The following is a 22680-nucleotide window of genomic DNA, read 5'->3' as shown; positions in this document are numbered from 1 at the left end:
TCCACGTCGCCACCAAGATAGTGCTTCAACCTCTGGCCATTAACAGTGAACCTCCTGTCAGAGTTTTCTTCCATGATTTCAATATGACCATAAGGAGAAACTTTAGTTACCAGAAAAGGTCCTGAACACCGGGATTTCAGCTTTCCGAAAAATATCTTGAGTCTTGAGTTAAAGAAGAGGAATTTTTGTCATGAATCAAATATTCTGGTGGCTATCTTCTTATCATGCCACGCCTTTATTTTTCCTTGTAGAGCTTGGCATTTTCATATGCTGTGCTGCGGAATTCATCAAGCTCATTGAGTTGGAGAAGCCGCTTTTCTCTTGCTGCCTTGGAATCAAGGTTCAGGAACTTAGTAGCCCAGTAAGCTCTATGCTCCAACTCTACTGGCAAGTGACAAGCCTTGCCATAGACAAACTAATAAGGGAACATGCCGATAAGAGTCTTGAAAGCTATCCGATAAGCCCAGAGAGTATCATCAATCTTCCTAGTCTAGTCATTCCTTGAAGCCTTGACGATCTTCTCTAGAATCTGTTTGAGATCTTTGTTAGAGACCTCTATCTTTGAAGAAAAGAATCCAGCTGTTTATTGTAGAAGTGACTTTTTCCATCACTGATTAAGGTCTTTGGGATACCAAACCTGCTGAAGATATACCTCTGAAGAAAGCTCATCACAACTTTTGCATCATTGATGGGTCAAATAACAACCTCCACCCACTTGGCCACATAATTTACGGCCACCAAGATGTAGTTGTTGGAGTAAGAGGGAGGAAATGGTCCCATGAAATCAATTCTCTATACATCAAACAACTCTATTTCCAAAATATCTTGCTGTGGCATTTTTTTCATTGTGCTTGGGCAAATTTCCAACTCTCTGGCACTAGTTACAGTTCCTCACAAACTTTATAGCATCACTAAAGAGAGTAGGCTAATAGATACCACACTGGAGGACCTTTGTTGCAGTCCTCTCTTGACCAAAATGGCCACCATATTCGAAGCCATGACAATGTCACGCCTTTTGTTTCTTCATCCGGGATGCACCGTCAGATGAATCCATCTGAGCATCTCTTGAATAAGTAAGGTTCTTTCCACAAGAAATACTTGGCATCATGGAGCAACTTCTTAACTTGTTTCTTAGTGAAGTCTTAGGGAATGATCATGTTGGCCTTGTAGTTTTCTATATCTGCAAACTAGGGGGCTCCATGTATCACAAAGAGCTGTTCATCAGGAAAGGCTTCATTCATGGGAGTGGGATAGTTCACTGCTTCTTCAGGCTTAATTCTGGAGAAATGATCAGTGACTTGATTCTCTGTACCTTTCTTGTCTCTGACCTCAATATCAAATTCCTGAAAAAGGAGGACCCACCTAATTAACATGGGCTTAGCATCCTGTTTGGTCAAAAGATAGTTCAAAGAAGCATGATCAGTGTAAATAATGACTTTTGAACCAATAAGATAGGACTTAAACTTATCAAAGGCATACACCACAACTAATAATTCTTTTTCTGTAGTGGTGCAATTCTTTTGTGCATCATTTAAGACATGACTTGCATAGCATATGACATGCACTAGCTTGATTTGTCTTTGTCCCAAAACAGTTCCTATGGCATAATCATTGGCATCACACATAAACTCAAATGGCAAATCCCAGTTAGGAGGAGCTATGATGGATGCAGAGATAAGCTTAGCTTTCAGAGTCTTAAAGGCATGCAGGCACTCATCAGAAAAATAGAAAGGAACATCAGCAACCAAGAGGTTACTTAAAAGTTTAGAAAATTTCTTAATAAAACTTCTATAAAATCCTACATGGCCTAGAAAATTTTGGATTTCTTTCACATTAGTAGGTGGCGGTAATTTCTCAATTACCTCCACCTTGGCTTTATTAACCTCTATTCATTTGCTTGAAATTCGGTGCCTAAGAACAATACCTTCAGTCACCATAAAATGACATTTTTCCTAGTTTAAAACAAGGTTTGTTTCTTGGAACCTTTTCAAAACTAAGGATAAATGGTGCAAGAAAGTATCAAAAAAATTACTAAACACAAAAAATTCGTCCATAAATACCTCAATAAACTTTTCAACCATGTCAAAGAATATGAAAAGCATGCACCTTTGAAAAGTTGTTGGGGCATTGCACAATCCGAATAGCATCCGGCGGTAAACAAACACTCTAAACCGACAAGTAAATGTTGTCTTCTCCTGATCTTGTGGATCCACTGTAATCTAATTATATCTTGAATAGCCATCCAAAAAATAATAAAAGGCATATCCAGCGAACCTCTCAAGCATCTAATCAATGAAGGGTAGGGGAAAGTGGTCCTTCCTAGTCGTAGTGTTGAGCCTCCTATAGTCAATGCACATTCTTCAGCCGGTGACGGTTCTTGTAGGAATAAGCTCATTCTTTTCATTTGTGACCACTGTAATGCCTCCTTTATTGGGAATAACTTGCATAGTGCTTACCCAAGGGCTATCAGAAATTGGGTAAATGATCCCTGCTTTTCATAACTTTATAACCTCTTTCTGGACCACCTCTTTCATAGTTGGATTAAGCTGCCTCTGTGGTTGCACTACGGGTTTAGAATCTTCTTCAAGTAGGATCTTGTGCATACACATAGCTGGGCTTATCCCCTTTTAAATCACTAGTGTTCCATCCAAGAGCTGTTTTATGGTTTCTCAGTACATAGATCAATGCTTCCTCTTCACAACTGCTAAGAGAGGAGCTTATAATCACCGGATAAGAATCCTTTTCTCCAAGGAAAGCATATTTCCAAAAAGGGGACAGGGGATTTAAATCAAGCTTTGGTGGCCCTTCTTCCTCCTTACTAAGCATGTGTAGCTCTTCCCTAAGTAGTAGAGAGTCATCAATCTCAGTCAAACTTTCCTCTACAAGGGGTTACAAGAAACTGTCAAGTTTTTCTGCTTCCAAGACCTATTGAATCAATGGCTCAATCAAATCAATCTTCATGCATCCCTCAGAATCATTGGGATGCTGCAAGGCCTCAAGCACATGAACTATTTGCTCATCATGAACTCTCAAGGTAAGCTCTCCCAGTTGCTAGAAAGGGTCTCTCTAGAATAATGGAAGCATTAACATCTTTCTCCATTTCCAAGATCACAAAATCAGCAGAAAATATAAAAGTTTCCACCTTTGCAAGCAAATTCTCAATAACTCCAAGTGAAAATTTAATGGAATGGTCAGCAATTTGAAGAGAAATTCTAGTGAATTTTACCTCATCAATATGGAGCTTTCTCATCAAAGAAAGTGGCATGAGGTTGATACTTGCTCTAAGATCATGCAATGCTCTCTGAATAGTAACTTCACCAATGGTGCAAGAAATCAAGAAGCTCCCCGGATCCTTCATCTTTTCAGGGAGATTTTGTTGGATAATTGCACTGTATTCCTTAGTAAGCACCACGGTCTCACTTTTCTTCCAATTCCTCTTCTTTGTTAAAAGCTCCTTCATGAAAAATTCCAATTCCTCTTCTTTGTTAAAAGTATAGAGAGGCATTTGCTCCAGAGCCTCAGCAAAATGAATATTAACCTGTAATTTCTTGAAAACTTCCAGGAACTTTAAAAACTACTTGTCTTTGGTTTTCTTTTGAAACCTTTGAAGATATGGAACCCTAGGCTTATATTCAGGCACTAGAATCTTCACTTTGGCTTACTCTGCCTCAACTTGAACGGGGGTAGAAGGGGCGTGATCAGAGTCATGTTCCCCAGAGGTTCTGGCTTCTTTCATAGCTTCTTTAGCGCCTTCCTCATCACCCTTGGCTTTTGTGCCTACCATTTTTTTACTTCTCAGACTGATGGCCTTACATTCTTTCTTTGGGTTTGGAATTGTATCACTGGAAAAAGTAGGCTTTTTCATCTGCTGAGATTTTGAACAAGAATGGCATCTAAAGTATCCAACTCCATAACTCCCTTCCTCATGGTTCTCTCTGAAGAGTATAAATATTGATTATTGGCCACCATCTCTATTAAGTCCAAGGCTTCATCAGTGGTCTTCATGTGCAAGGATCCTCCAACAAAAATATCCAGTGCAAGTCTCAAATCCGGAGTATTCCATCATAAAAAAATCTGCAATTGTACCCAATTTGCGAACATGTCTGGACGGCACTTTCTCACCATAGCCTTGTACTTCATCCAAGCTTCATAGAGAGACTCGCTATCAAGTTGTCTGAAAGTCTAAATATCTGTCCTCAACTTAGTCAACCTCTGAGGCGGAAAGAATTTGGTTAATAACTTACTAACCAAATCATCCCAGGTTGCTATACTCTCCTTGGGTTGTGTCTCGAGCCACTAACTAGCTCGGTCTAGCACAGCAAAGGAGAATAACAGTAACCGGTAAATATCAGGATGAACCCCATTAGTCTTGACTGTGTCACAAATCCTCAGAAAATTAGAGATGAATAAGTTGGAGTCTTCTTGAGGACTTCCATTAAACTGACAATTTTGCTGAACCAAGGTAATCAGTTAAGGTTTCAGCTCAAAATTGTTGGCATTCACAATGTAACGACTCTCATTTTTTAAAATATATATATAAATAAGTTATAATTTATTTTATAAATTGAAGTTCCTTATTTTTAGAAATTATTTTATCATAAGTAATTAAATTAATTTTATAACTATTTGAATTCAATTAAATTCATATTCTTATATATATTTTTTATGATGAAATATTTTACATAATTAAAACTATAATTCTAGTAATTTATAAATACTAAAAAATTATATGTATATTTTAATTTGAATAATTGATATTTTTAATTTAAAAATAGAGTTTAGTTAACATTATTATTATTATCGAATTCCAAATCTGCCGATATGAGTAAATACCGGTACTCTTCGGTGAGCTTAGCTTTGCTAATGTTTCATTGTATATCTTGTATCATTATGTTACAAATGTCATTTATATTAGTAACTCACACATATTTATCCCTATATATATATATATATATATATATATATATATATATATATATATACTTGTGTTTTAATATATCCATCTTTCATAGTTATCCGATTAAGATATTTATAACTTGAATCACTGACTCAGCAGCTTATTAACGTGACACATGTCCCACTAAAGACACCACATTACCATTTGATTATATTCTCTTCTTCATTCAGCCAAAGCTTAGGAGGGAGGGAGGGAGAGAGAGAGAGAGAGAGAGAGAGAGAGAGAGAGAGAGAGAGAGAGAGAGAGAGAGAGAGAGAGAGAGAGTAAGCTTCCATGAAAACCATGAGAGAAAAAGAAAAAGAATTCCATGGCACCGTAAACTTCGGAACTTGATTTCTTGAGATCTGTAACTCTAATAAAAAATCTAATCCGATAAAAATGATCGTATCCTCCTCCTCTACACGTTGGCGTTACTTTTGTTCGGTAGAAGTTGACAGTGGCGTAGCTCCCCTTCCCTTTGAGTTCGGCCAATTGGAGTTCCAGGAGGCACAGATGATTTCTGACATTTTCTTTTTCAGCAGCTCGATCAAAAAGCTTCTCTGTAGTTTTTGTTGTTTTTATTTCATACAGAGGTAGGTTTTGGTAACTTTATAATAATTAAATGTGAATTTAATAAGTGAATATTGATTTGGTTGATTATTATTTGAATTTGAATGAGTTTATGTTGAATTATTATTGTTACTTGTGATTTGTTAGTTTGGCTATGAGGAACAGCTCAGCTGTGATTATTTTAATGATTTTGCGACTATTGTGACATGGTATTTTGAGAAAATTGATGAGATTTGGTAGTTGAAAGATTAAATTAAAAGTTGAGAAAAATCGGTAACCGAAAAACTCGAAAACGAATTAAAATACAAGTAATATTTTGAAAGAAAAGGGCTATGGATTTCGGTTTTGGTATAAGACGAAGATTAGTATTTAGACTTTATTTTTGAAGGTTAATATTGTATTTGTATAGAAAAATCGAGGTACAAATTTGCAAATTATATACGTTTTCGGGTATTTTGGGTAATAAATAAAGTACGGGAGTAAAATGAATATTTTATAAAAATTCAAGGATGCTTTTATAAATATTGGGTTAAAAATGAAGTATTTAAAAGTTTGAAGTTTAAAACATAGATAATAAGAGTTTAGGAATAAAAACTTTACAAACCTAGGTTTTTAAGAAAAGATATAAATATTATTTATTTACCATTTAAATTATTCTATTTATATTATTAATATTTTATTATGCATATTAATTAATAGAGATATTATTAATAATATTATAAGTCAGAAAAAAGGAAATAGAGTGATCTTAAAAGCTTTAGAGAATGCAGACTTAATTAAAGTACTATATAATTATTTTTCATAAGACACTTAGGGAAAGGCAAGGGAATAATGCGAAGATAAATTATATTATGGGATGATAGGAAAGAAAAGAAGAAGAAAGAAAAGAAAAGGAAAGAAAAATATTAAAGAACCTTTGCCACAGGAGAGCAGAGAGCAGGAATAAAAGAATGTATTAACTAAAGGGATCTTTGCCACAGGAGAGCAGAGGGCAAAGATAAAGAGAAAGTTTTAAAAGACTGTCTACCACAGGAGAGCATATACGACCTTGTTTGGGCCTTAGTGCCAAATGTATAGTGGGATGCCCACACACTGAGAACTGTTTTCCAGATGTAAGCATGTTGAAATACATTTAAAAGTCACACTGTATGCGGCTTGGCCGTAAGACTTATATGCACACTGTATGCATCTGAAAAGCTATATATGGGAGTTGTGCCCGGGTAATGTCGGGAGCGGCTAGGCAACCGACATATGAGCTCATGGCCTGCGATAGGAATAGACACGCATCATACTTGTTTTGCGCATATTTGTTTGTGATTGTGTTTTCTATGATTGTGTGTACTTGTGATTGGATTCTATGTTCTGTAATTGTTGAGTTGGATTATACTTTGTTGACTATTGTTATTTACTGAGAACATAATAAAATGAACTTAACTTCTAACCCCGAACCTACTAAGAACTCCCCAGTTCTTACCCCCTATTTTCACCCCTTTCAGCTATAGGTGCGAAGGTTTAGTACGGAGATATAGGAGCATAACAGATTATATTCACGAGTCGAGTTGTTAGAATTTATTTTTCCCTCATCGTTTATTGTTTTTAGTTTTTAGAGGGGTAGGATTTGTACTTGAGGTTCTTTGACTAAGTCTATGTATACAAAGCTATGTGAATATATATACTTTTGTGAGTAAGCGATTTAGAATAAAGTCTCCTTTCGTTTTCTTAATTAAAGGTTTTGGTTTGTATTAGTGAAGGCTCAATATTAAATAAAGATAGTATATAATAAAAAGGTTTAGAGGTAATTAACACCTGAGCTTTTGGTATGATCATAAGGTGCTAAAAGATAGGGTGTTACACACAACTGGTGCCACAATGCTTCCCACACAATTTCCAGGATTGGGGTTAGTATACGACCCTAGAGTTCTTCTAATTGGCAGGACATTGTTGGGGTTGTTGACAACAAGATTTTCAGTATTGTCTGCCATACTGACTTCAATCTCCTCTTAAGATTTGTCCCTGAGATGTTCTTTAGATCTCTGAGCTCTGACTTGTGCTCTGTGTCTCTTACAAGTTCTTTCAATTTCAGGATCGTATAGAAGAGGTTCTTTATCGTTGTTTTCCTACATAAACAATAAGAAAACAAAGAATTTGGGGGGTTCTCAATGACACAGTGAAGAGAATCCCCAATAAAGCCCTCGAAAATAAGGAAGAAAATAAACTAAAAATAAATTTCAAAAAATGGAATAAAATAAAAGAAAATAAAATAAAAATAATAAAAGGTCTAATCTAGGTAATCAATAAACTGGTAGTTGTTAATCACAGTTAATCCCCAGGAACGGCACCAAAAACTTGATACGGGTTTTATACCACAAACTACAAGCAAGTGCACCGGGTCGTACCAAGTAATAAATTCACAGTGAGTGAGTGTCGATCCCATGAGGATTATTGGACTAAGCAAGCAATGGTTGATTGGTTATTCTAGTTATGCAAGTGAAATTGAGAGTTTTGAATATCAAATAACATAAAATAGTAAATTAAGGAAAGCAACAGTAAATGTGTGAAGAAAATAGTATGAGAAGAGAGTTAAGGCTTTGGAGATGTTTAGATTTTTAGATTAATAAGTATTGTCTTCCACCTTGGTCATGCAAAGAGCTAATTCATAGCAAATCCTATGTAATTGAATTCCAATTCCTTGGCAATTCAATCTCTTCTAACCTAATCAACCATCAATTTCTTGATCAATTAATTGTGTTAAAAGGGTTAAGTTCAAACTCTGGTTTAAAGGCCACACAATTCTAAAGAACCCAAAAAAATCCAATTATATATCACGTATCACATTAAATCTAGATAATTGAAGAATTATGAGAAAAGGGTTTCAAGCTTTAATTCCAATGATGTAACCTTTCCAAGATTCAAAGGAATTCAATTTAGAGTAGGGTTATTTTCCAATATACCTTAATCCGTAGGATGAAGAACGAAACTAATTCTTGAATATAAATCAATGCATTAATCAAAGAGTAGAAGAACAAGTAATAAACTCACAGTGAGAGAGTGTCGATCTCACGAGGATTAATGGATTAAGCAAGCAATGGTCAATTGATTATTCTAGTCAGACAATCAAAATCAAGGGTTTTCAATAACAAATAACATAAAAACAGAAAATTAAACAAGAGCAAACTAAAATTAGTTTAGAAAGAAATATGATAAAGATAGTTAAGGTGTCAGAGATATTTAAATTTCAGGATTAACAATTATTACTATCTACCTTGATCATGCAAAGATATAATTCATGGCAAACCCTAAGTAATTGAATTCTAATTCCTTCGCAATCTAATTTCTCCTAACCTAATCAACCGTCAAGTCCTTGATCAATTACTTATATTAAGAGGGTAAGTACAAATTCTGGTTTACAGGCCGCACAATTCTTAAAAAACCCAGAAATAATCTGATTATATGTCACGTATCACATTAAATCCAGATAATTTAAGAATTATGAGAAAAGGGTTTCAAGATTCAAAGGAATTCAATCTAGAAAAGAGTTATTTTCCAATACACTCTAATCCTTAGGATGAAGAATGAAACTCAATTCTTGAATAAAAATCAATGCATTAATCAAAATAGAAGAACAATAATATTAATCTATCAAAATAAATAGATTTCCTAACCTTAACAATGGAGGTTTAATTACCCATAATATAGAAAATCGAAATCCTCACAGTGTAAAAATTGAAATCCTAATCTAATGTGTAAAACCTAAAACTAATGAATGAGAGACGGAAGACCCCCAAAGAGTCTAAACCTCAGAAACAACGCTTAAAATTAGGTTTTTATGGGCTTGGGTCATGCCGGTGTTTGGCGCCACTTTGTTGGCGTGAAACGCCACTTCTGATGCAGATTTATCACCCTTTACTGTGCGTCTGGCGTTTAGCGCCGCTTTCTGGGTGTTTAGCACCGAGACTCCTGCATGTAATGGTGAGTGCGACACGGGCCCGGTGTTTAGCGCCACTTTCACGACGTTTAGCGCCGTGATGCCATAGAGCAAGCATAGACTATTATATATTATTGGAAAGCTCTGAAAGTTGGATTTCTAATAAGTTAAGTTGGCTCTCACCCCTTGTTCATCTTCGATCTCATCCACCCTCCTGACTGGGTGCACTGTCGGTCTTCTTTGCACATGTCCAAACCACCTGAGACGCGATTCTACCATATTTTTCATAATAGGTGCTACTCCAACTCTCTCTCTTATATCTTTTTTCCTTATTCTTTTCAGTCGCATATAACCACTCATCCATCTTAACATCTTTATCTCTGCCACACTTAACTTATATTCGTGCTCCCATTTGGATGCCCAACACTCTGTACCATAAAGTATAGCCGTTCTGATAGCAATGCAATAGAATTTACCTTCAAGTTTTAAAGACACTTTTTTTGTCACATATAAAACCAGACGCACTCCGCCATTTTGACCAACCTACTTGGATCCTATGATTTACATCCTGTTCGTCGGATATTTTCTCTAATCTTCATCTCTGTATTAGGGTCTTTCCTTCACGGCCAAACTTACATTCAATATATTTTGTCTTGCTACGGCTTATGTACAGACTATACACTTCTAGAGCTTCTCTCCATAAATTCAACTTCTTATTTAGGTCTTCCCTTGACTCTCCCATAAGGATGATATTATTGGCAAAAAGCATGGACTATGGCATAGGCTCTTGGATATGCTCTATGAGTACTTCCAAGACTAATGTGAAAAGGTATGGACTTAAGGATGATCCCTGGTATAATCCTATACCAATAAAAAAATTTTCTGTCATACCACCTTGAGTCTTCACACTAGTTGTATCCCCATCATACATGTCTTTATTGCGCGAATATATGTGATCCTTACTCTCTTCCTTTCCAAAACCTTCCATAAGCCCTCCCTTGGCACCGTATCATATGTTGTTTTCAAATCAATAAACACCATATATAAATCTCTTTTATTACTACGATACTTTTTCATCAACCTTCGTAACAGGTATGTAGCTTCGATGGTGGATCTGCCTGGCATAAAACCAAATTGGTTCTCTGTTACTTGTGTCTCTTGTCTCAGCCTCTGTTCTATCACCATTTCCCATAACTTTATGGTGTGGCTCATGAGCTTGATCTCTCTATACTTTTCGCAACTCTTATATCCCCCTTATTCTTGTAGATAGGTACCTAGGTGCTCTTTCTCCACTCATCTGGCATCTTCTTTGACCTTAAAATCTCATTAAAAGGCTTGGTTAATCAACTGATACATTTCTCTCCAAGGCCTTTCCAAACTTCAATCGGAATATTATAGGTCCTATTCCCCTGCCATTTTTCATCCACTTTAGGGTCTCTTTTGCCTCAAAGTCTCAAATTCTTCGATAGTAGTCAAAGTTTTATAAAAAAGTTAAAACTAAATGAGAATTGAAAAAAAGGATTTGTATTCTATTGTCATTCCAATATGGGAAAACATGTACAAAAGCATAATTTAGGTCAAGATTTAAGAAGTCTATAAATTGGAAGTGCTGAGAAATCCATCATAAGAACTTGGGCTCAAAGATAAGGTCTCAACAATGTATCAAATGTACAAAAAAAATAAAGACTTGATCTTACTTAGACTTCACAAATGTGGTAGCAAGCCAACCAATACAAATAATTACACAAAGAAGGTTGTGGATCTGACATCTTAAGACATTGACAAACATGCTTAAACACCGTGATAAAGAATATACCAATGGGATTTAAATTATCGAAGAAAATATTAGCCTAGTACAATATTTGAAGCACACATGAACGACTTATTAACAGGCAATAAAACCATCTATGGGAACTAAAGACTTACGCTATGTCACCAGTAGTTGACGGAGCTCCATACTCATCAAAGAGCCACATAAGATCCCCAAATTGCCCATGTAAATCACCAAATATTTTAATTGGTGTCCTAAGTTGTAAGACAATTGGTTCACTTGAAAATATACGCTCCGCTCTATCACAAAGATCTGCAAGTTCATTGTAATTTAAGCAAAACTGTCGGTGAACTAGTAGTTTCCTGTCACGGGGCTTTAACATATGTGCTATGACCTACAAAAGATGTCAAAAAACTCCATCCAGAAAAAAATCTAAACATAATATGAAAGCTACATGCTTGGTGATGCAACAAATTAGGTATGGTAAAGGCAACCTGAGTAGTTAAAATCAACGAAACACATTCAAAATTTTTTCATGAACAGAATGCATGTGATAGAGACAGAGGGCAGACAATGACAACAAAAAGAAGGCCAAATGAATGGGAAATAACAACATTCAAAGTAGGGTTTTAGGAGTGTGGTCTCAGCTCTAGACCAAAACATGTAATATTGATAAAAACATCATACCTTCTTTGAGGCACTGTTGATAAACATCTGTCAATCTAATAATTTTCTAGCAGTAATTGCAATTTCTGGAGTCCTATAACTAACCCGTCTGTCTTCATTTTCAAACTGATCAATGAAAAGTTATCTAACCATGCCACCTAATGCTCCACCAGTCTCAGCAGCAACCACCACCTAGAAAGTTTTCAGAGAACAGGAGATGAACTTAAATACTTTAGGTAAGATTTGACATACGTACTCTTTCTATATACTTGTTCTCAAAACTTGGTGAATCCATCCATTCTTTTAATGGAATATGATTAAACCTAAGAATGTAAATATATGAACTTACTAAACATGATCTAATATTTCAATTATAGTTAAAATATAGCTAGCATATATCCACTTAATATCTAAATAAATAGAAGAAAAAATTATTTCGTTCACAAGTATGATATTAATTTACTGCTTAGTTCCTTGATTATGAGATGACATGAAGTTGTTATGAACATACCACACCAACTAATCAACTCCTTTTGTCTTTACCATAATAAAAAAATCTCCTGTATACAAAACAAAACAAAACAAAATTGCTACAACTGCATCTACTAGCTAAAAATAAAAAATTGCTAAGAATTAAAAAATGTGATACTCTACTAGCTATATGACATAAATGGTATTGCTACAACTGCATCTATAGTTCTAAAACTTTTAATAAACTCAAAAATAGAGTGTGCCAAAACAAATATTCTTCTGATGATAGCAAAATGATGTGAAGATATAAGAGAAAAAATGTATCTTCTACAATAATGTACATATATTCTACTCTCTAATTATACATGTCTCAGCTAGTCCAGCTTGTGAGTGTAAACAAAGTTGCTGCACCTTACCGTGTCATCTATCTTAAACAAAATTGCTCCATCACTGCATAACAATTAACAATTAACTTTATCATGTTATATGATGTTATATATGTATCAACTGGAAATAAATTGAAGAATCAGAAATCAATCACCTATTCCAAACACTACCAGAAGAAGAGCTTTAAGTCCATGAACAAATCTTCAACTTAAGAAAAGTGGCATAAAATACAGCAGTATTCCCATAAAAATTTAAGACAATTACCAAAGAACTCAAGCCAAACAAATAACACTTAGAACAAGATTCCTTGAATCCAAGAGCTGCAGAGCTGGATTCTTTGGTTTTCTTGCTACGCTCACGGACCGTAGAACATTGTTGTTGTTGTGACTAAGGTGGTGTGTTATTTGTTGTGTTGTTTATAATCAATAGAACAAAATTTCTCAAAAAATATTATTTCTAAACTAAAATAGTGAAAAAAATAAACGAAGAAGCTTCGATGAGCACGACAGATGAGCAACCAATACCTTTGAGGAACGAGCACCACGAATGATGATGATGACGAGGAAGCTGGTGATTGGCGAATAAGTAGAAGGGGGACGACAAACATACGAAGCTCTGGAGAGGTGCAATGGACGGCGACAATGAGAAGAACGATGCTAGTGATGGAAGAGGCTAGGGTTTTTTTGGGGGAAGAATGACGAAGCTTTGTTTTTAATTTTTGAAGGTGTGATGAGCGGATAATTTATACGCTTTTTGGCATTGTTTTTAGTATGTTTTTAGTAGGATCTAGTTACTTTTAGGGATGTTTTCATTAGTTTTTATGTTAAATTCACATTTCTGAACTTTACTATGAGTTTGTGTGTTTTTCTGTGATTTCAGGTATTTTCTGGCTGAAATTGAGGGACTTGAGCAAAAATCAGATTCAGAGGTTGAAGAAGGACTGCTGATGCTGTTGGATTCTGACCTCCCTGCACTCAAAATAGATTTTCTGGAGCTACAGAACTCAAACTAGCGCGCTTCCAATTGCGTTGGAAATTAGACATCCAGGGCTTTCCAGCAATATATAATAGTCCATACTTTGGCTAAGAATAGACGACGTAAACTGGCGTTCAACGCCAGCTCTCTGCCCAAATCTGGCGTCCGGCGCCAGAAAAGGATCCAAAACCAGAGTTGAACGCCAGAAATGGATCAAAACTTGGCGTTCAACTTCACAAATGGCCTCTGTACGTGTAACACTCAAAGCTCAGCCCAAGCATACACCAAGTGAGCCCCGAAAGTGGATTTATGCATTAATTACTTACTCCTGTAAACCCTAGTAGCTAGTTTATTATAAATAGGACCTCTTTACTATTGTATTAGACATCCTGGATTGTATTTTGATCCTGTGATCACGTTTTGGGGGCTGGCCATTCGGCCATGCCTGGACCTTCACTTATGTATTTTCATACGGTAGAGTTTCTACACTCCATAGATTAAGGTGTGGAGCTCTGCTGTTCCTCAAAGATTAATGCTAAGTACTATTATTTTCTATTCAATTCATCTTATTTCGCTTCTAAGATATCCATTCGCACCCAAGAACGTGATGAAGGTGATGATTATGTGACGCTCATCACCATTCTCCCCTATGAACACGTGTCTGACAAACACTTCCGTTCTACATGCAACAAGCTAGAATGAATATCTCTTAGATCTCTTAATCAGAATCTTCGTGGTGTAAGCTAGAAAGATGGCGGCATTCAAGAGAATCCGGAAAGTCTAAACCTTGTCTGTGGTATTCCGAGTAGGATTCAATGATTGAATGACTGTGACGAGCTTCAAACTCGTGATTGTTGGGCGTAGTGACAGAACGCAAAAGAATCAATGGATTCTATTCCGACATGATCGAGAACCGACAGATGAATAGCCGTGCTGTGACAGAGCATGTTAGCATATTGTTCACTGAGAGGATAGGATGCAACCATTGACAAGGGTGATGCCTCCAGACGATTAGCCGTGCCGTGACAGGGCATTGGATCATTTTCCCGAGAGATGACCGAAAGTAGCCATTGACAATGGAATGCATTACATAAAGCCAGCCATGGAAAGGAGTAAGACTGATTGGATGAAGACAGCAGGAAAGCAGAGGTTCAGAGGGACAAAAGCATCTCTGTACACTTATCTGAAACTCTCACCAACGATTTACATAAGTGTTTCTTATCCCTATTTTATTATTAATTTCGAAAACTCCATTATCACTTTATATCTGCCTGACTGAGATTTACAAGGTGACCATAGCTTGCTTCATACCAACAATCTCCGTGGGATTCGACCCTTACTCACGTAAGGTATTACTTGGACGACCCAGTGCACTTGCTGGTCAGTTACACGGAGTTGTGAACCATGGTACTGGCACCACGTTTTTGGAGCCATTGCCAGGGAAAGAAAGAGCGATGAATTTTATATAATTAAAGTGTAATCACGATTCCGCGTACCAAGTTTTTGGCGCCGTTGCCGGGGATTGTTCGAGTTTGGACAACTGACGGTTCATCTTGTTGCTCAGATTAGGTACTTTTCTTTTTAAAAATATTTTTCAAAAAATTTTTCAAAAATCTTTCAAAAAAAATTTCTCCTTTGTTTTCGAAAAAAAATCTTAAAATAAAAATGTTTTCAAAAATCTATTTTTCTTCAGAATTTTTAAGAATGAATTCTAGTGTTTCATGAAGCATGTTAAAGCCTGGCTGGCTGTAAAGCCATATCCAAACTCCTTTGGGATTGGTCTTCAACTAATCACCTCAGTGGAGCCATGCCCAATCCTTCTGGATAGGATATGTCAGGCGTGTCATGTCCGAGTTACATACTAAAGCTTGGCTGGCTACTAAGCCATGCCTGACCCTTTGATTGGAGCTTTAGAGCATAAGATTCCTGGAATTCATATTAAAAATTTTGGAATCCTTATTTTTTTTTTCATAATAATTTTTGAAAAAAAATAAATACAAAAAAATTATAAAATCATAAAAATCAAAAATATTTTTGTGTTTCTTGTTTGAGTCATGTGTCATGTTATAAGTTTGGTGTCTTTTGCATATGCATCTTGCATTTTTCGAAAATTTCATGCATTCATAGTGTTCTTCATGATCTTCAAGTTGTTCTTGGTAAGTCTTCTTGTTTGATCTTTGCATTTGCATGTTTTGTATCTTTTCTTGTTTTTCATATGCATTCTTGAATTCTTAGTGTCTAAGCATTAAAGAATTCTAAGTTTGGTGTCTTGCATGTTTTCTTTGCATTAAATATTTTTCAAAATTGTGTCTTTGATGTTCATCTTGACATTCATAATGTTCTTGGTGTTCATCTTGACATTCATAGCATTCTTGCATGCATTCATGTTTTGATCTAAAAATTTCATGCATTGCATTATTTTACTTGTTTTTCTCTCTCATCATAAAAAAATTCAAAAATAAAAAAAAATATCTTTCCCTTTTTCTCTCATCAAATTCGAAAATTTGAGTTGACTTTTTCAAAAATTTTTAAAAATCAAGTTGTTTTATCAAATTTTCAATTTGAAAATCTTATCTTTTTCAAAATCTTTTTCAAAAATCAAATCTTTTTCAAAATTCTTAGTTATTTTCGAAAATTCCAAAAATATTTTTCAAAAATCTTTTCCTTATTTTTATATCAAATTTTCGAAAATAACATAATCAATTAATGTTTTGATTCAAAAATTTCAAGTTTGTTACTTGCTTGTTAAGAAAGATTCAAACTTTAAGTTCTAGAATCATATCTTGTGATTTCTTGTGAATCAAGTCATTAATTGAGTTTTAAAAAAATCAAATCTTTTTCAAAACTAATTTCTAAAATATCTTCTTATCTTACTTTTTTTTTAAATTTGATTTCAAAATATCTTTTCTAACCTCCTAACTTCTTATCTTTTCAAAATTTGTTTTAACTAACTAACTAACTTTTTGTTTGTTTCTTAACTTTTTCAAAACTACCTAACTAACTCTCTCTCTCTAATTTTCGAAAATATCTTCCCTCTTTTTCAAAAATTTCTTTTTTTATTAACTAATTATTTTTACTTTTGATTTTAAAATTTTTTCGAAAAATACTAACCTTTTTCAAAAACTATTTTCAAAAATCACTAACCCTTTTTCAAAAAATTATTTTCGAAAATTCTCCCTCTCCCATCTTATTCTATTTATTTATTCATCTACTAACATCTCATCTCACATCTCTACCCTCGTCACAGTTGTGTTTCTTCCATTACATTACATTCTTTATCTACCTCTTTTCTTTCACTCACAAAGGAATCCCTATACTGTGGTATAAAGAATTTCTATTATTATTATTTTTCTGTGCCCTCTTCTTTGTCATATGAGCAGGAGCAAGGACAAGAACATTCTTGTGGAAGCAGATCCAGAACCTGAAAGGACTCTGAAAAGGAAACTAAGAGAAGCTAAAATACAACAATCCAGAGATAACCTTTCAGAAATTTTCGAACAGAAAGAGGAGATGGCAGCCGAAAATAATAATAATGTAAGGAAGATGCTTGGTGACTTTACTGCACCAAATTCTAATTTACATGGAAGAAGCATTTCCATTCCTGCCATTAGAGCAAACAACTTTGAGCTGAAACCTCAATTAGTTTCTCTGATGCAGCAGAACTGCAAGTTTCATGGACTTCCATCTGAAGATCCTTTTCAGTTCTTAACTGAATTCTTGCAGATATGTGATACTGTTAAGACTAATGGAGTAGATCCTGAAGTCTACAGGCTCATGCTTTTCCCTTTTGCTGTAAGAGACAGAGCTAGATTATGGTTGGACTCTCAACCTAAAGACAGCCTGAACTCTTGGGATAAGCTGGTCACGGCTTTCTTAGCCAAGTACTTTTCTCCTCAAAAGCTGAGCAAGCTTAGAACTGATGTTCAAACCTTCAGACAGAAAGAAGGTGAATCCCTCTATGAAGCTTGGGAAAGATACAAACAGTTGACCAAAAAGTGTCCTTCTGACATGCTTTCAGAATGGACCATCCTAGATATATTCTATGATGATTTATCTGAGCTATCCAAGATGTCATTGGATACCTCTGCAGGTGGATCCATTCACCTAAAGAAAATGCCTGCAGAAGCTCAAGAACTCATTGACATGGTTGCTAATAACCAGTTCATGTACACTTCTGAAAGGAATCCTGTGAACAATGGGACGCCTATGAAGAAGGGAGTTCTTGAGGTTGATACTCTGAATGCCATATTGGCTCAGAACAAATTATTGACTCAGCAAGTCAATATGATTTCTCAGAGTCTGAATGGAATGCAAGCTGCATCCAACAGTACTCAAGAGGCTTCTTATGCAGAAGAAGCTTATGATCCTGAGAACCCTGCAATAGCAGAGGTAAATTACTTAGGTGAACCTTATGGAAATACCTATAACTCATCATGGAGAAATCACCCCAATTTCTCATGGAAGGATCAAAAGCCTCAACAAGGCTTTAATAATGGTGGAAGAAACAGGTTTAACAATAATAAACCTTTTCCATCATCCACTCAGCAACAGACAGAGAATTCTAAACAAAATGCTTCTAATTTAGCAAATTTAGTCTCTGATCTATCTAAGGCCACTGTGAGTTTCATGAACGAAACCAGGTCTTCCATTAGAAATTTGGAAGCACAAGTGGGCCAACTGAGTAAAAGGATCACTGAAATCCCTCCTAGTACTCTCCCAAGCAATACAGAAGAGAATCCAAAAGGAGAGTGCAAGGCCATTGACATAAGCACCATGGCCGAACCCAAAGAGGGAGAGGAAGACGCGAATCCCAAGGAGGAAGACCTCCTGGGACGTCCAGTGATCAATAAGGAGCTTCCCTCTGAGGAACCAAAGGACTCTGAGGCTCATCTAGAGACCATAGAGATTCCATTGAACCTCCTTATGCCATTCATGAGCTCTGATGAGTATTCCTCTTCTGAAGAGAATGAGGATGTTACTGAAGAGCAAACTGCCAAGTTTCTTGGTGCAATCATGAAGCTGAATGCCAAGTTATTTGGCATTGATACTTGGGAAGTTGAACCTCCCTTGTTCATCAATGAACTAAGTGATCTGGATCAATTGACATTGCCTCAGAAGAGACAGGATCCTGGAAAGTTCATAATACCTTGTACCATAGGCACCATGATCTTTAAGGCTCTGTGTGACCTTGGTTCAGGAATAAACCTCATGCCCCTCTCTGTAATAGAGAAACTGGGAATCTATGGGGTACAAGCTGCTAGAATCTCATTAGAGATGGCAGATAATTCAAGAAAATAGGCTTATGGACAAGTAGAGGACGTGTTAGTAAAGGTTGAAGGCCTTTACATCCCTACTAATTTCATAGTCCTGGATACTGGAAAGGAAGAGGATGAATCCATCATCCTAGGAAGACCTTTCCTAGCCACAGCAAGAGCTGTGATTGATGTGGACAGAGGAGAATCAATCATTCAATTAAATAAGGACAACCTTGTGTTTACAACTCAAGGGTCTCTCTCTGCATCCATGGAGAGGAAGCAGAAAAAGCTTCTCTCAAAGCAGAGTCAACCAGAGCTCCCACAGTCAAACTCTAAGTTTGGTGTTGGGAGGCCACAACCAAACTCTAAGTTTGGTGTTGAACTCCCATATCCAAACTCTAAGTTTGGTGTTGGAGAGTCTCAACAATGCTCTGAACATCTGTGAGGCTCCATGAGAGCCCACTGTCAAGCTACTGACATTAAAGAAGCGCTTGTTAGGAGGCAACCCAATTTTTATTTATCTAACTATATTTTTCTTAGTTATATGTCTTTATAGGTTCATGATCATGTGGAGTCACAAAATAAAGAGAAAAATTGAAAACGGAATCAAAAACAGCAGAAGAAAAATCACACCCTGGAGGAAGCATATGCCTGGCGTTCAACGCCAGAACAGAGCATGGTTCTGGCGCTGAACGCCCAAAATGGGCAGCTTCTGGGCGCTGAACGCCAGAACAAGCATGGTTCTGGCATTCAACGCCAGAAATGGCTAGTAAATGGGCGTTGAACGCCCAAAATGGGCACCAACCTGGCGCTGAACGCCCAGAGTTGTATGCAAGGGCATTTTTACATGCCTAATGGGTACAGGGATGTAAATCCTTGAACACCTCAGGATTTGTGGACCCCACAGGATCATCTCAAGATCTGTGGACCCCACAGGATCCCCACCTACCTCCACTCACTCTCTTCTCTCTTCTCAATCATCTTCTCTTCCCAATAAACACTCTTCCCCAAAACCCTTCACCTATCACCTCCATCCCTCTTCCCTATTAAACCTTCACCACTCACATCCACCCACTCTTCCCAATAAACCTACCTCATAAACTCCACCTACCTTCAAAATTCAAAACCAATTTCCCACCCAAACCCACCCATATGGCCGAACCAATACCCCCCCTCCCTTCCTTATATAAAGCCCTCCATTCTTCATCAAATTCACACAACAACACCCCTCTACACCCTTCTTGGCCGAAACACTTCCCTCTCTCCCTCTCCTCCATTTCTTCTTCTTCTTCATCTATTCTTTCTTCTCCTGCTCGAGGGCGAGCAAAATTCTAAGTTTGGTGTGGTAAAAGCATAAGCTTTTTGTTTTTCCATTACCATTGATGGCACCTAAGACCGGAGAATCCTCTAGAAAGGGGAAAGGGAAGATAAAAGCTTCCACCTCCGAGTCATAGGAGATGGAAAAGTTCATCTCCAAAGCCCATCAAGACCACTTCTATGATGTTGTGGCCAAGAAGAAGGTGATCCCCGAGGTCCCTTTCAAACTCAAAAGAAATGAGTATCCGGAGATCCGACATGAAATTCAAAGAAGAGGTTGGGAAGTTCTAATAAATCCCATCCAACAAGTCGGCATCTTAATGGTTTAAGAGTTCTATGCCAATGCATGGATCACCAAGAACCATGATCAAAGTAAGAACCCGGATCCAAAGAACTATGTTACTATGGTTCGGGGGAAATACTTAGATTTTAGTCCGGAAAATGTGAGGTTGGTGTTTAACTTGCCTATGATGCAAGGAGATGAACGCCCCTACACAAGAAGGGTCAACTTTGATCAAAGGTCGGACCAAGTCCTTATGGACATATGTGTGGAAGGAGCTCAATGGAAGATTGACTCCAAAGGCAACCCGGTTCAACTAAGAAGACTGGACCTTAAGCCTGTAGCTAGAGGATGGTTGGAGTTCATTCAATGCTCAATCATTCCCACTAGCAACCGGTCTGAAGTTACTATAGACCGGGCCATCATGATCCATAGCATCATGATTGGAGAAGAGGTGGAAGTTCATGAGATTATACCTCAAGAAATCTACAAGGTGGCTGACAAGTCCTCCACTATGGCAAGGTTAGCCTTTCCTCACCTCATCTGCCACCTATGCAATTCGGCTGGGATTGACATAGAGGCAGATATCCTCATCAAAGAGGACAAGCCCATCACTAAGAAAAAGATGGAGCAAGCAAGAGAGCCCATTCATGGAGCTCAAGAGGCGTATGAAGCTCATTACCATGAGATCCCGGAGATGCCTCAAATGCACTTTCCTCCACAAAACTATTGGGAGCAAATAGACACCTCCCTAGGAGAATTGAGTTCCAATATGGGACAACTAAGGGTGGAACATCAAGAGCACTCCATCATGCTTCATGAAATAAGAGAAGATCAAAAAGCAATGAGGGAGGAGCAACAAAGACAAGGAAGAGACATAGAAGAGCTCAAGGACATCATTGGTTCCTCAAGAAGGAAACGCCACCATCACTAAGGTGGATTCATTCCTTGTTCTTATTTCTTCTGTTTTTCGTTTTCTCTATGCTAAGTGCTTATCTGTGTTTGTGTCTTCATTACATGATCATTAGTAGTTAGTAACTTTGTCTTAAATTTATGAATGTCCTATGAATCCATCACCTCTCTTTGATGTGGTGACAATGCTTCTTGTTTTCTGAATGAATGCTTGAACAGCGCATATGTCTTTTGAAGTTGTTGTTTAAGAATGTTAAATATGTTGGCTCTTGAAAGAATGATGACTAGGAGACATGTTATTTGATAATCTGAAAAATCATAAAAATGATTCTTGAAGCAAGAAAAAGCAGCAAAGAACAAAGCTTGCAGAAAAAAAAATAGGCGAAAAAAAAATTTAGAAAGAAAAAGAAAAAGCAAGCAGAAAAAGCCAAAAGCTCTTAAAACCAAGAGGCAAGAGCAAAAAGCCAATAACCCTTAAAACCAAAAGGCAAGGGTAAATAAAAAGGATCCCAAGGCTTTGAGCATCAGTGGATAGGAGGACCTAAAGGAATAAAATCCTGATCTAAGCGGCTAAACCAAGCTGTCCCTAACCATGTGCTTGTGGCGTGTAGGTGTCAAGTGAAAACTTGAGACTGAGCGGTTAAAGTCAAGGTCCAAAGCCAAAAAAAAAAGAGTGTGCTTAAGAACCCTGGACACCTCTAATTGGGGACTTTAGCAAAGCTGAGTCACAATCTGAAAAGGTTCACCCAATTATGTGTCTGTGGCATTTATGTATCCGGTGGTAATACTGGAAAACAAAGTGCTTAGGGCCACGGCCAAGACTCATAAAGAAGCTGTGTTCAAGAATCATCATACTGAACTAGGAGAGTCAATAACACTATCTGAACTCTGAGTTCCTATAGATGCCAATCATTCTGAACCTCAATGGATGAAGTGAGATGCCAAAACTATTCAAGAGGCAAAAAACTACAAGTCCCGCTCATCTGATTGGAGCTATGTTTCATTGATAGTTTGGAATTTATAGTATATTCTCTTCTTTTTATCCTATTTGATTTTTAGTTGCTTGGGGACAAGCAACAATTTAAGTTTGGTGTTGTGATGAGCGGATAATTTATACGCTTTTTGGCATTGTTTTTAGTATGTTTTTAGTAGGATCTAGTTACTTTTAGGGATGTTTTCATTAGTTTCTATGTTAAATTCACATTTCTGGACTTT

At 36.7% G+C, this 22680-nt stretch overlaps 1 non-coding gene across 1 annotated transcript; it reads right to left on the bottom strand.

The window, feature by feature from the left end:
• Positions 1-17607: 17607 nt before the first annotated feature.
• LOC148546600 (small nucleolar RNA R71) lies at positions 17608-17715 on the bottom strand. The gene has a single exon (XR_015900316.1). It is a non-coding gene; the product is annotated as a small nucleolar RNA R71 (small nucleolar RNA).
• Between the last annotated feature and the right edge of the window lie 4965 nt (positions 17716-22680).

This window comes from Arachis ipaensis, chromosome B9, assembly GCF_059453495.1.
Source record: "Arachis ipaensis isolate K30076 ecotype BB chromosome B9, ASM5945349v1, whole genome shotgun sequence".
Classification (NCBI taxonomy): Eukaryota; Viridiplantae; Streptophyta; class Magnoliopsida; order Fabales; family Fabaceae; genus Arachis; species Arachis ipaensis.
The sequence above is the reverse complement of the archived record's forward strand: the minus strand, read 5'-3'. Positions and strand labels throughout refer to the sequence as shown.